Source organism: Syngnathus leptorhynchus, chromosome 6 (assembly GCF_054491065.1).
Source record: "Syngnathus leptorhynchus isolate UIUO chromosome 6, UIUO_Slep, whole genome shotgun sequence".
NCBI classification, from domain to species: domain Eukaryota; kingdom Metazoa; phylum Chordata; class Actinopteri; order Syngnathiformes; family Syngnathidae; genus Syngnathus; species Syngnathus leptorhynchus.
In genome coordinates, this window is record NC_141200.1 from 9,477,555 (window position 1) to 9,488,830 (window position 11,276).

General features: G+C 40.1%; 1 protein-coding gene across 7 annotated transcripts in view; it reads right to left on the reverse strand.

The window, feature by feature from the left end:
- The window catches only part of mical3a (microtubule associated monooxygenase, calponin and LIM domain containing 3a), a 61,355-nt gene extending 50,794 nt beyond the window's left edge, over positions 1 to 10,561 (reverse strand). For 5 of the 7 annotated variants that reach the window (XM_085913626.1, XM_085913630.1, XM_085913629.1 and 2 more), the window contains exon 1: positions 10,403 to 10,559. The gene's annotated coding sequence lies outside the window, so the exon portion shown is untranslated. Of the gene's footprint in view, positions 1 to 769; positions 918 to 10,402 lie in introns of those variants that run through there. The other 2 variants (XM_085913631.1, XM_085913625.1) reach the window with 2 other exon arrangements.
- Between the last annotated feature and the right edge of the window lie 715 nt (positions 10,562 to 11,276).

The window sequence follows — 11,276 nt, forward strand, 5'->3', positions numbered from 1 at the left end:
ATATGATTCGGAATTCGAATAATTCACTTCACGAACAGCCTTCTGGAACGGATTGTGGTCGAAAACCGAGGCGCCACTGTATACGCATTTATTAACACAAGCTAAGAGGGGAGTAGGCTGGGTTTTGGGAATCAAACACCATAACATTATAACCAAATAAAGTAGCAAAATGATGACAATTGTTTTTGTGTTAATTAATGTACAACCCCAGGATTAGATACTCTCATCATGTAACAAATTTCAATAAGTGCATTTCCACGTTTCGGTTTATTGATGCAGAAATATGAATTTAGTAATGTCTACGTGTGGAAATAATTCGAAAGTGGTGTCCTAGTAACTACAATAAGACAATAACAATCAGCAATGACTCATGCGACACGTCGTCATTGACTATATAATAATGAGGTGATTAAATCTTTCACAAATGGAGCATTTGTCATTATAAAGTTCTAGCGTGAATAACAACGCATCGGCCACCCAATGTGTTACATGAACTCAAGCAGCCTCTGCTGCGCCTGTCCCGTCTTAAAACGACCGAATCTAACGACAGTATGAGCGACAACATTTAGTGCACCTCTGAATACCCTTGAACCCCTGTCAACTTTATCTCAGGCCGGTGTCCTTATGTTGTGTGCAAGGTTTATGAACAAATCAGAGGGTGACGTTGCCAAACGTGTAAAGTGGTGCAGTTTGCTGTTCCGAAGGAACCATGAAGAATGTCGTGAACGTGCACGCTTGACAGGCTGTGCCAAGGAACAGCCGCGCTTACCTGCAACGCTTGTGTGCAGTTTTTTTTATAATCCAATCGCGCGTAGTGGCAAAAATGGCATGTTTGCTTGTTGGGCCAGATTTCCTCGCAAAATGCCACTGTGTACGTGGATAAGATTGGAGGAGGCCAGGAGACGCAGCCAAACAGGGGCAGAGGAGCAGGACAGGCGCAACTTGAAACAGACAGAGGCGAGTCGGTGCAAACCAACATAACGGCAAGGAGGGGTGACGGATTAAGGATATAAATAACAACACGTCAACATCCTATGGAGTAGTGCTCGACTTCACTGTGATGAAAATTTGACGTTACACAGTGATCAAAATGAAAGGAATGTCACATTCTTTCCTTGTAATTTTAAAGGTAGAATCCAAAACCCTTTCTTTCACTGGAGCAAACCAACGCTTTACAGCACCGTCTAACCCAATTGGTCTATTGCAAAATGACGCAAACACTGCTCAAAAACAGGGTGACATATTAAAGAAATAGCCCAGCCCAAAGAAAACTGGCGATTGAAAAAAAAACGCGCTCCCAGCCAATCTGTTAAATCATTACATTGTATGCAATAATCACAAATCGACCAAAAATAGAGAAATCCTAGAAGCAGATTACTAATAAATTATGTAACACAAATAAACAATGATAATTAATAACAATAACAACTACAACAACTACTACTAATAATAAAAATAATAATCATAGTAATAATGATAATAATAATAAAAAAAAAAAATAATAATGTGGGTTAAGGGCTCCACTAGGGGCAGTGCAGATAAACTGTGAATTTTCAATCAAGTCTATGTCACCTATCTCTTAGTTGTGTCTGTCAGATGTGTGTCTTTAAATGTATATTCCCCTTATGGATTCTTGGACAAAAGTTCAAAGGCTATATGATGTTTTTTTAACAATGCAGTCAGTATTGGTTGAGAGCTGCAGTTGCCAAGGTAAAAAAAAAAACTGCAGATTACAACCTGGGATAATTGCAAATTTCAAACAATCACTTTTAAATAGCAATCTGATGATAGAAAACACTAATTTGAGACAGCTTCATACAAACTGAAATGCATCACTAAGAAAATACTGCACACATCAGTAGCGCAAGAATCCAACTGTTAAATTCAGATGACAATTAACACTATAAAGATTATCTTTATAAGCATGCTGACTGCTTCAGAGGAAAAGGTCAATGGCACATACTGGGTTCATGTGGAGTGGCCTCACTCAGGGGCATCACACCGTGGAGGATGTGGGTCAGGGTGGACTGGCAATCCACCAATCCATGATGTAATAGAATTGCCAGGGAAGATCCACTCTCAAACTAGATTGTGTAGTTCAATATTATTATTTTTTTTTTTTGCATCTATTTTCAGAAATTGCCAAATGCTACTTAATTGTACAATTGCAGTCTTTTAACTTGACCATGTTCACACTCCAAGTGGGCTATTTCAAGGACATTTTCACATTGATGCTCTACTTAGGTGTTCTAGAATCTAGTGGGTGATTAAACAAATTCCAGGGGGGATTCTGGATGTGTAAAAGCAGAGCTTAAAAGAGAGCCGTACGCCGCAATAAGGAATGTCAGTGCTGTTTTTGTTTTTTCCAGGTGATCCCTCTTCAGTTGTAAGTCATGATTTATTTTTATGTACCTTTTGCCCAAAGTCAGCTGATAGGCACCAGCTTTTGACAACCCTGAAGAGGAGTGTTCTCGAAAATAGATTGAGTAATAATAATAATAATAATAATAATAATAATAATAATTCATATTTATTTATACAGCACTTTCACAACAGCTTTCACCATCACAAAGTGCTTTTTAATAATAATAATAATAATAATAATAATAATGACATCCATACATTGATTATCTGAACTGCTTATCCTCACAAGGGTTGCTGGAGCCTATCCCAGGTGACTTCAGGCAGTAGGCCAAACCATTTGCACTCACTTTCACCCCTACCATGCTTCCAGTCAATTCAGTTTCACTTTTTAACCAAAAATGTGGGAGGAAAGTAGAGTACCCTGACAAAAGCTACACTAGTAGTGTTAAGAAAACATCCAAACTTAACACTGAAACGTTTGAGTTGAGATATAATACCAGAGGTCATGAATGTGTGCCAGTTCTGCTGGCCACATAATGAAAAATCATAAAACAAATTAATCAAAATAAAGTTTTCTATAAAATATTTCTCTCAATATTTTACAGACCATAGCAACGTCAGAGACAATGTAGAAAAACCATTACATGTTGTTTGATCAAAGGAAGGATAGTAGCTTAAACGTCAAAAATTGAATAATTTTTGAAGACTTTAAAATAGAGTATAACAGGACTTCACGACAAGAGCCACATTATAAAACCAGCCTTAAATGCATTAAACACAACCTGCTAAACACAACCGTACATGCCTCTCAACGTTTGTCATCTGATGATCTGGGGAGCGTGAATGAGGCATGCAGACGGACAAAAGCTTGTCTAGGCAAGGTGAGGCTGGCTGAACACACAACAAAGAACGTGATGTCATTCCGGAAATCTTCACCGGCATCTGTCAGGTCACGTTACCGAACACACATAACAACCAAATACACATCTTCATCGATCCATATCGACAGATGAGAATGCCAAATACGTAAAATCTAGTACTTACTGTTCTGAGGAGTAGCCCTAAAAATATTTCCAAGTTGGATTTCATCCTCTTTCTGTTGTCCTCCTTTTCACCCTCCTCTTGAGATCTCTTCCTCCTCCCTTGCTCTTCTCCCTACCGTAAGATGCTGCCTGGACCAGTGCTCGTTGTCATGGTTACCAAATGGGGGGGGGGGGGTGATAAACATGTGACTGGATATCACTATATGCTGATTGGTTACACGCAAACAGTGCATCATGCAAGGAGAGGAGGGGGTGTGGTGATGTCACACCCCCACCAGTTCCCATATGGGAGGGATCCTTCTTGGTCTGCCTGAAAGAACAGACACAATAGGTGTTTTTTAGAATTATTATTTTTAGGGCGGGGTTGCGTTTGAAAACTCAAGTGGAGCTACTGGATGGTCTGGGATAATTGACTGACTGACTTTGTGGCATGCTGACTGTTCTGAGTCATGTCTAATGGCTCATCTCGTGTGGCACGGGTTGATCTTTAGTCTTAACTCATGAATCCCTCAACGCTGCTATGACCCAGAAACAGAAAAACACCTGACTGCTGTAAAAATCCACGTGAAGATGCTCTATAACCTGGCCAACCACAATATAATTATTGTGATTGGTTTATTTGCAGTGGTCTACAAATGCACTGTGGTAGAGAAAGCAGATGATTGCATGGAATGCCAATCAAAAAATGGCAGCCATAACAGCAGCATTCTGTGTGAGTGAACAAGAATTGCTATAAAAGTTATTTGCGGAAGACAAATGTGGCATTTTACATGTCATTTAAGTAAAATACATTTTTGTTGCCCACGGGCACATTCCCAATAAATACATGTCAAGAATCTTAGAAAGACCTTGAGTTCGGTTGTGCTTAAATGTGTATGTTGTGTTATTATTGTGATCTTTCCGTCCATCCCTTCATTTAGTCAATCTTTTGGGTCCCTTTTCATCAAGATACTTTGGGTTGAAGAGCCACAAAATGTTATCCAAAGATGAGACGGATAGAATTCTCATTATTCATTGATGAGTAAATAATGTTTGCTCTACACGTTTTTACAGTACACATCCTGAACAAGGGGCATGGCTTTGGTCAAAGGGTGGAGTCAAGAAAGGCTACATTCAAATCTTGCAAGCAGTTGGAAAACTGCAAGCTCACCATCTATATCACCTATTAGTATTATGTTAACAACTGCCCTTCACCTACACACACACAAGTTAATTCCGTAAGGCCTCAGTTATGATAGACTAAAACAGGTCAAACTACACTCTAGTGACAAACACGAAAGGCTTTTTACTTCCGTCAGGCACCACAAGCTTTAAGAAATGATGGAGTAGAGTGGTGCCAATAAGTGGCCTCATCATGTTCATGGTTGACCATCGTTAGCTTTTATGGGCCAGTGTCCCGCAGAGGCGAGTCAGAGAGCAGTGCAGGAAAGCAACAGCAGCAACTCTGGCGTCAGTGTGCATTACTGCACCATAAACATCGGCTCACTATTCTACTGCATCATCTACTAATCGGAAAGACGTATCAATTCTCGTGAACGCACACATCCAGCACTATGGGATGAGATGTAAGGTATAGTAGTATTGGGAATGGGAAATCTGCCTGTACAAAGCTAATTTTGATTGGGACAAGACCATTTGTCCCATCTACAGTTCTGGAAAGGAACAATGTGTGAATGTTGACATTAACACAGTGTCTCTTTGTTTTCAAAACATACCTATTTCGTTTTACACACTGGTACAGAAATGCTTTATCCAGTAAACAACCTCATGCAGTGACCATTATAAATATGTAAACATGCAGGAGGAATTTTAAGACTCTTTTAAAAAGGACAAATCTGATTTGGTACAAAACAGGTCATGATAGTGAGGAAGGGCATAGAAGCAGAGAATATCTACTCATTGGTAGAGGTATTTCTGCATCTGCAGCCTGGCTGACTAAATTTAACTGCATGTGTTTAGAAGACCTCAGGCCCTGAGTGTGTGAGGACTGAAACAGTAAGAGTGGTCAGGGTGCGGCCACACCAAAGTTCCACTCTCTGGAGTAATAGTCAACCTATCCAAGAAGAAAAGAAAATGCTCAGGTCACAGTCATAACCTCTGATTTAATTCTAATGCAGACGTTACAAGCCTAAAAATGAAATGACAATGTGATAAGAGATAAAGGATAAACTGATATCCTGTTTTATTAGATTTGCTGAGAGTGATGAATATTTTTGGTACAATAAATATCAATGTTAAATTTTGGTCAATTAATGTGCATTTAGAAATCCATGATTGCAGTAAGGCAATAATATCATTTTATATCATCTTTAGATTTTCAACTTGATGTAACTACCTGATAGACACCAATTTGAAAATACAGTACTACAAGGAAGAAAGAACTGAAGGTGTCATCTGAATTTATCACCAGCTTCTGTTGGCCACTTTCAAATTAAGGCAAAACCTGAGGCAATTCTTCACGTAACTTGCCATACACCTCTCACCATATTAAGTGCTTTGTCCAAGATAGATCATTTAAGTTAGAGTGAACATATAAAATAGCGTCAGTTTAGCATTTCAAACTTCAAGGAAGACTAAACAAAAGTTTGTTTGTATGTCCACTCGTCTTCTCTCTCAAAGACTTAGCTCTCCCTCAGATGCTCACACACGGCATCCTATTAAGCATAGATCTCTTCTTTTGGCAACGCAGATAAAACGCACGACTATCATGTGCAGCTGTTTAAATATTGTGACATGTGATCTCTGGCTGGCACAAAGAGCTCTTATAATGAACGGCAGGGCCACAAAGACAATGAAAACTCATCCTGAACACACACATACATGTGCTGGTCTGTCTATTTGTATTTATGGCACATTTTATCATACGCTAAGTTGAATTTTTTGTGAAAAGGAAAAAAGAAATAGCGACACACAAAAAGTCCTCTCAAGTTGCACTATCACACTGAAACAAACATGAATGTTTGAATTGAGTTTCCGAATTGCAGCAAAAATCGCATGGAAGGAAAACATATGAATTATTTTATGAGAGAACAAGTCTGAATTTGTCTTGCTTTGGTCTTCTTTATGTCCTTAAAAATGTGTTAGTCATTCTTCACACTTAATCAATGAGCTGGATTAATTATGAAAATGTAAAAGGATATGGATTCTTGTCAAGTTTATTTATATAGCCCTTAATCACAGGAACGTCTCAAAGGGCTTCAGGTCACAACTAGTAGACCTATTTTCTTTAATATTTGATAAAAGTTAAGCGTGTTGACTAAATGGCCTCCTAATCATCACTGATTTGAAATATAGTGGAACACTTTTAACATTGTGCGATTTGGAATTTGATTCAAATGTAATTTGGCAAAATAAGCCTATAAGGTCACACAAAACTTTGTAGTCGTACGTAGTTGATGGCGCGGTGTTACGCAAGGCATCGACATATAAGAGACCTCACTTTAGCAAACATCACCAGGATCAAATGTGCTTGGCTTTTTCTTCATCTTTTTTTTTTTTTTTTTGCTCTTGCTTCAAAAGAAGGACCGGCTTGGTTCATTGTTTTTGTTTGGGTCCATAATTAATCATAGCTGCAATTACTTTGCGACATAGCTGGCACGTGACGCATGCATCCTTCAATATAAAAGAGGACCTGTTTAGAGTAAATATGTAAAAATATGTGCTCATGTATATTGTAGGCTATATTTTGGAACCAAGACCACATCTTGCAAAAAGTGGCTTTGTGCTGCAACAGAGTTTTTTTTTTTTGCTGTTCACACATCTCACTAACTGCATCAAGGGGGTATTGCATTCACATTCAGAGAGTCCACTGCATACGATTTTTTAGTACACAATGACACTCAAGTTACTGAAAGACTAACTGCAGGTTCTATCTCAAGATGTAAATCAACCAGACGCACAAGTTATGTGCGTAGTGGGAGTAAAACATGTTTCGTATGAAGATAAAGATTTTGTACTTCTTTGCTGAAAACCATGTGTTTAAATTACAGAATAATTCATCTTGATTAGAAGCAAAAGAACACATTGTTATGAAACTATTTAAATCATCACGCACTGTTGAATAAGAAACAGACCAACCAAGAATGTAGCCATTCACTTAGAGAAGTGCAAATCACGTCAGAGTTAAGTTATTTCAATAATTCTAACAAGGAAGAATGACCTAAGTGAAGTGAAGAGGCCTTGTATGGTGCGAGTCATGTCTGGTTTGTTTCTTTTCATGCTCTCCCCTATTTCTGCATGGAATACTTTGGTTTCCTCCCATTCTCCAAAAATGTGTTTGGTTAACTGATGTGGACAACTGTTTAAAAACTCTCAGCTTTGTTGGAGGACGCTGTGACTGGTGCATCAGAGCGTCAGGCAGGACAGATGGAAGCTATGCAAGCAGGATACCAAGGTTGTGGGCTTATTAAAACAATCAACAGATATCAAAACAACATTAACATTTGCACTCTCAGAGTAGAGTTTGGGGCATCAGATTCAATTTCTGATTATACCCTGATTAATCAATGAAGAAAGTGCAAGTGTCGGTTCCACAATTGTGAGGACACCTTGATGCCAGGCTTTGTAACAATGAATGAATGAATGTAAAATATGCTCTTCTGAACACCAATCATCAGTATTTGCTTATGTGTCTTTTCTGAAATTCAAGCAAAATTCAAGGGTGCCTTCTGAGGTTTACTCTTTTACACATCCTTTATAAAAATGAATAATAAAGTCATCCTTTGGAAAGGAAGTGAGTTGTGTTACAGTGAAAGGGATTAAACACAGAACAAAATTTTACAGGAAACTGGCCTTGGTATATTTATTCCAGTCAACTTGATGTCAGTCCCAATTTCAATTTTCTTTTTAATTCATCTATTATTATTAATCATCAATCAGGTGAAACGGACTGCAGTGTGTCTATTGCTGCTGTTTATGTCCTTTTAGTGCAGTTTGTGTGATAGTGAGTCAGTCTTGTCAGCTCACATGCCAGTTTCTTGAAAATAACCATAATTATTTTGCTGCCAGTAGACGTTGCAGTGCACATATCTGGATGTTAACCAAGGCAATGACACCATCATCAGTGTCAGCAGGCATTTATCATCTGCTTCGGGTGTGGAGCAAGATGGGTGAGTAAGGATTTAAGTGGGGTGTGATTAAACGGATGACCGTGGACTGTGGACGTCAGCTTATTTTCATCCGAAACGTGGCTCCGCAATGTCTGCTGGAGGCTACTATCACTGATGCAATGCAACTTCGAAATGTAGGGTGCAGTGATCAGCGGATTGTTGAGGAAGAAAAGAAAACAAACATGGCTGCCACATTCCCGGATGTCCAGCCAAGACTCTAAACATAACAGAGCAAAGGACATTCCCGCAATCAAAGAGTCAGGCTGTCCATAGCTCAAGGGGTTCAAGAAAGTCAAGTATATTATGAAAATGTTATCACGGATGAGATCCAAAAAGGCAAGGATGTACTGGCTAATTGGCTGCCATTGGAAAGAGGGAGCGTGCGCTAAGCTCCAGAAATAGACAGGGATAATGGCATATTAAAAATTAAAAACAAAGCATGGGTGAGTACCAATTGGTGTTGGTATCAGGACCTTATTTCTAGGTATCGGTGCTCGCTTTATGTCAGGTGTCATATTAGGTGTCCTTGCTCAGCTACTTGAGCAAGGGACCAAATAAGCTCAATACCACCTGATAAATCATGTTGTAGTCAAATCAGACAAAACAGCCCCCTGCGGAGCCAGTCTGCTGACCAAGGATTATTTGGTCATCCGAACTGTGTGCATGAGAAAAAGAACTTGACACCAAATAAACTACAACCATCTGTGTACATGGGGTCATCTATATGATCCCCCTTTTGTTGCTGAGAGAAATGCACAGGTTGACTGGCTCTAGAAGGGGGCAGCAAGAAGAAGGCTGCCAGCAGCTGACGGTCAGGAGACATTCAGTGAAGTCAGAGCAGAGGGCAGCTGCCCAGCAACCGGGCCCTCTGTTGTGAATGACAGCTATTCATCCCCCCCTCCCCTTCTTTCACTCCAACATCACATGAGCTTGGCCTCCTACTCAGCAGAGCCCAGTACAATCTCACACTGTGCCCCCTGACACAGAGCGTGGGGAGGGGAGGAGGGATGGAGATAACTTGTACCGTGACCTTGAGGATGGCAAGTGTAACACACAAGACGAGAGTGACTGTTGGGTGACATGAATCATGACAATGTGCTTTTGACAGTGAATAAGAGATAGCAAAAGGCAACCACTCAATGGCAAACTGACTACTGATTACACTGACTCATGTCATGGAGAAGCCTATGAAAATCTATTCAAATAATCTCACACATGCTGATGAAAGGCCTTCAAAGTACAGGTTGGATGAGTTGAGGACAAAGTGGTGCACGTCATGTTCCGTAATGAGGTGATATCACCAGGTACGAGCCTCAGTTTTTAATGCAGATCAATGCGAACAAACCTTTTACAGCCTGTTGGAGAACATACTAAAAGCTTTCTATCGGTGCGGTGCATAGAAAACCTCTGGCTGGCCTAACCGATGTTGGAAGAACAAGGAGTGTCAGGATGTGCTTTCCCAGAAGAGCATCTTCTCCAGTTGTAAAACTGGAATCCATGACACCATCCAGCAGCAGCCGGCCCACGGCTGGATACAGCTGAATGTGGCCGAAGGTGCTGCAGTGGCTCATTTGACTCATCAGCACAAAAAAATGGAGGCTAAATGCAGCAACGATAGATTATAGAAAACAATACAAGTTGGCCAGTGGAACTATCAGCAAGCAGTCCAACGACATGCACAATCCTTAAAATGGAAGCCTTTTGGATTCTTGGCAGGACAAATAAACACAAAGGAATGTTAAATGTTGACAAAAATACACAAAAGATCATAGCATGTCAAAAGAACCTCCCATTCATGTTTATACTTTCAGAATCCTTCCATAGCATTTATAAACTCCCGAGATAAGTAACTGATGACAGACACATGCATGACAAATCTCTACTTACAATGCTGGATAGTTAGTTGCCCTTCTGTTGACCAAAGCAAGAGCTGTTGAACTCTCTGCACCACTTCACAACATGCAAATTCCTTCCTCCTTCCCAGTGTTTCCTGCTCCAGTCAGTGGCTGTAAGTGCTTATTGGACTCCTCCTTCCCTCAGTGGACAACCACTACCGTCCTGGTCCTCCACGCCCCTCATTGGCCGGCCACCCAGGCGGTAATGAGCATCATGAGCCAGATTAACTCCTTGGTGTTTTTTTGTGCTCCACCTAGAGAGGACTGGAGACCGCAGACAGGATTAAACAAGGGGTCAGGGGTTACTTGGTTTCTAACACCCTTCCGCCACAAAAAAAGTCTATCCAAATCTATAAGCACACATGCATGTCATATATTCAAGACTTAAAATCAAAAGACAAGTGCAATACTTGGTTGTTTGTATTGACCATAAAACACAAGACAGATGATTTATAGAGTGTATAGTATGGAGTGTTTATCACCACTGTAATTCCCTTGAGGCTGGGCCCAGTTTGACACAGACTCAAGAGGAGACAGTTCAGGGTTAAATAGCTTCGAATAAGGGAGGGCAGGCAGGAAGTCACTAATGCAAAGAAATGACTCGACATATTCTGACTAAAAAAATAATTAGGATTAATTTCCACTACTTGAAGTGTACATCATGAAATCCGGGAAGAGGGATGAAGTCTTTGTAAAATGCTTGCCAAGATGTTCACAGCGTGTCCTCCTGCAGAATGGAGTTGGCTGGGATTTGCAGCGTTTATCTGCATCACACAGTGGATTTAGAGATCCTCTGATGGGATTACAGGGAAGAAGCGTCTGATGGGATGAGATACAACTCGATAAATGTTCACAATATGAGCTCA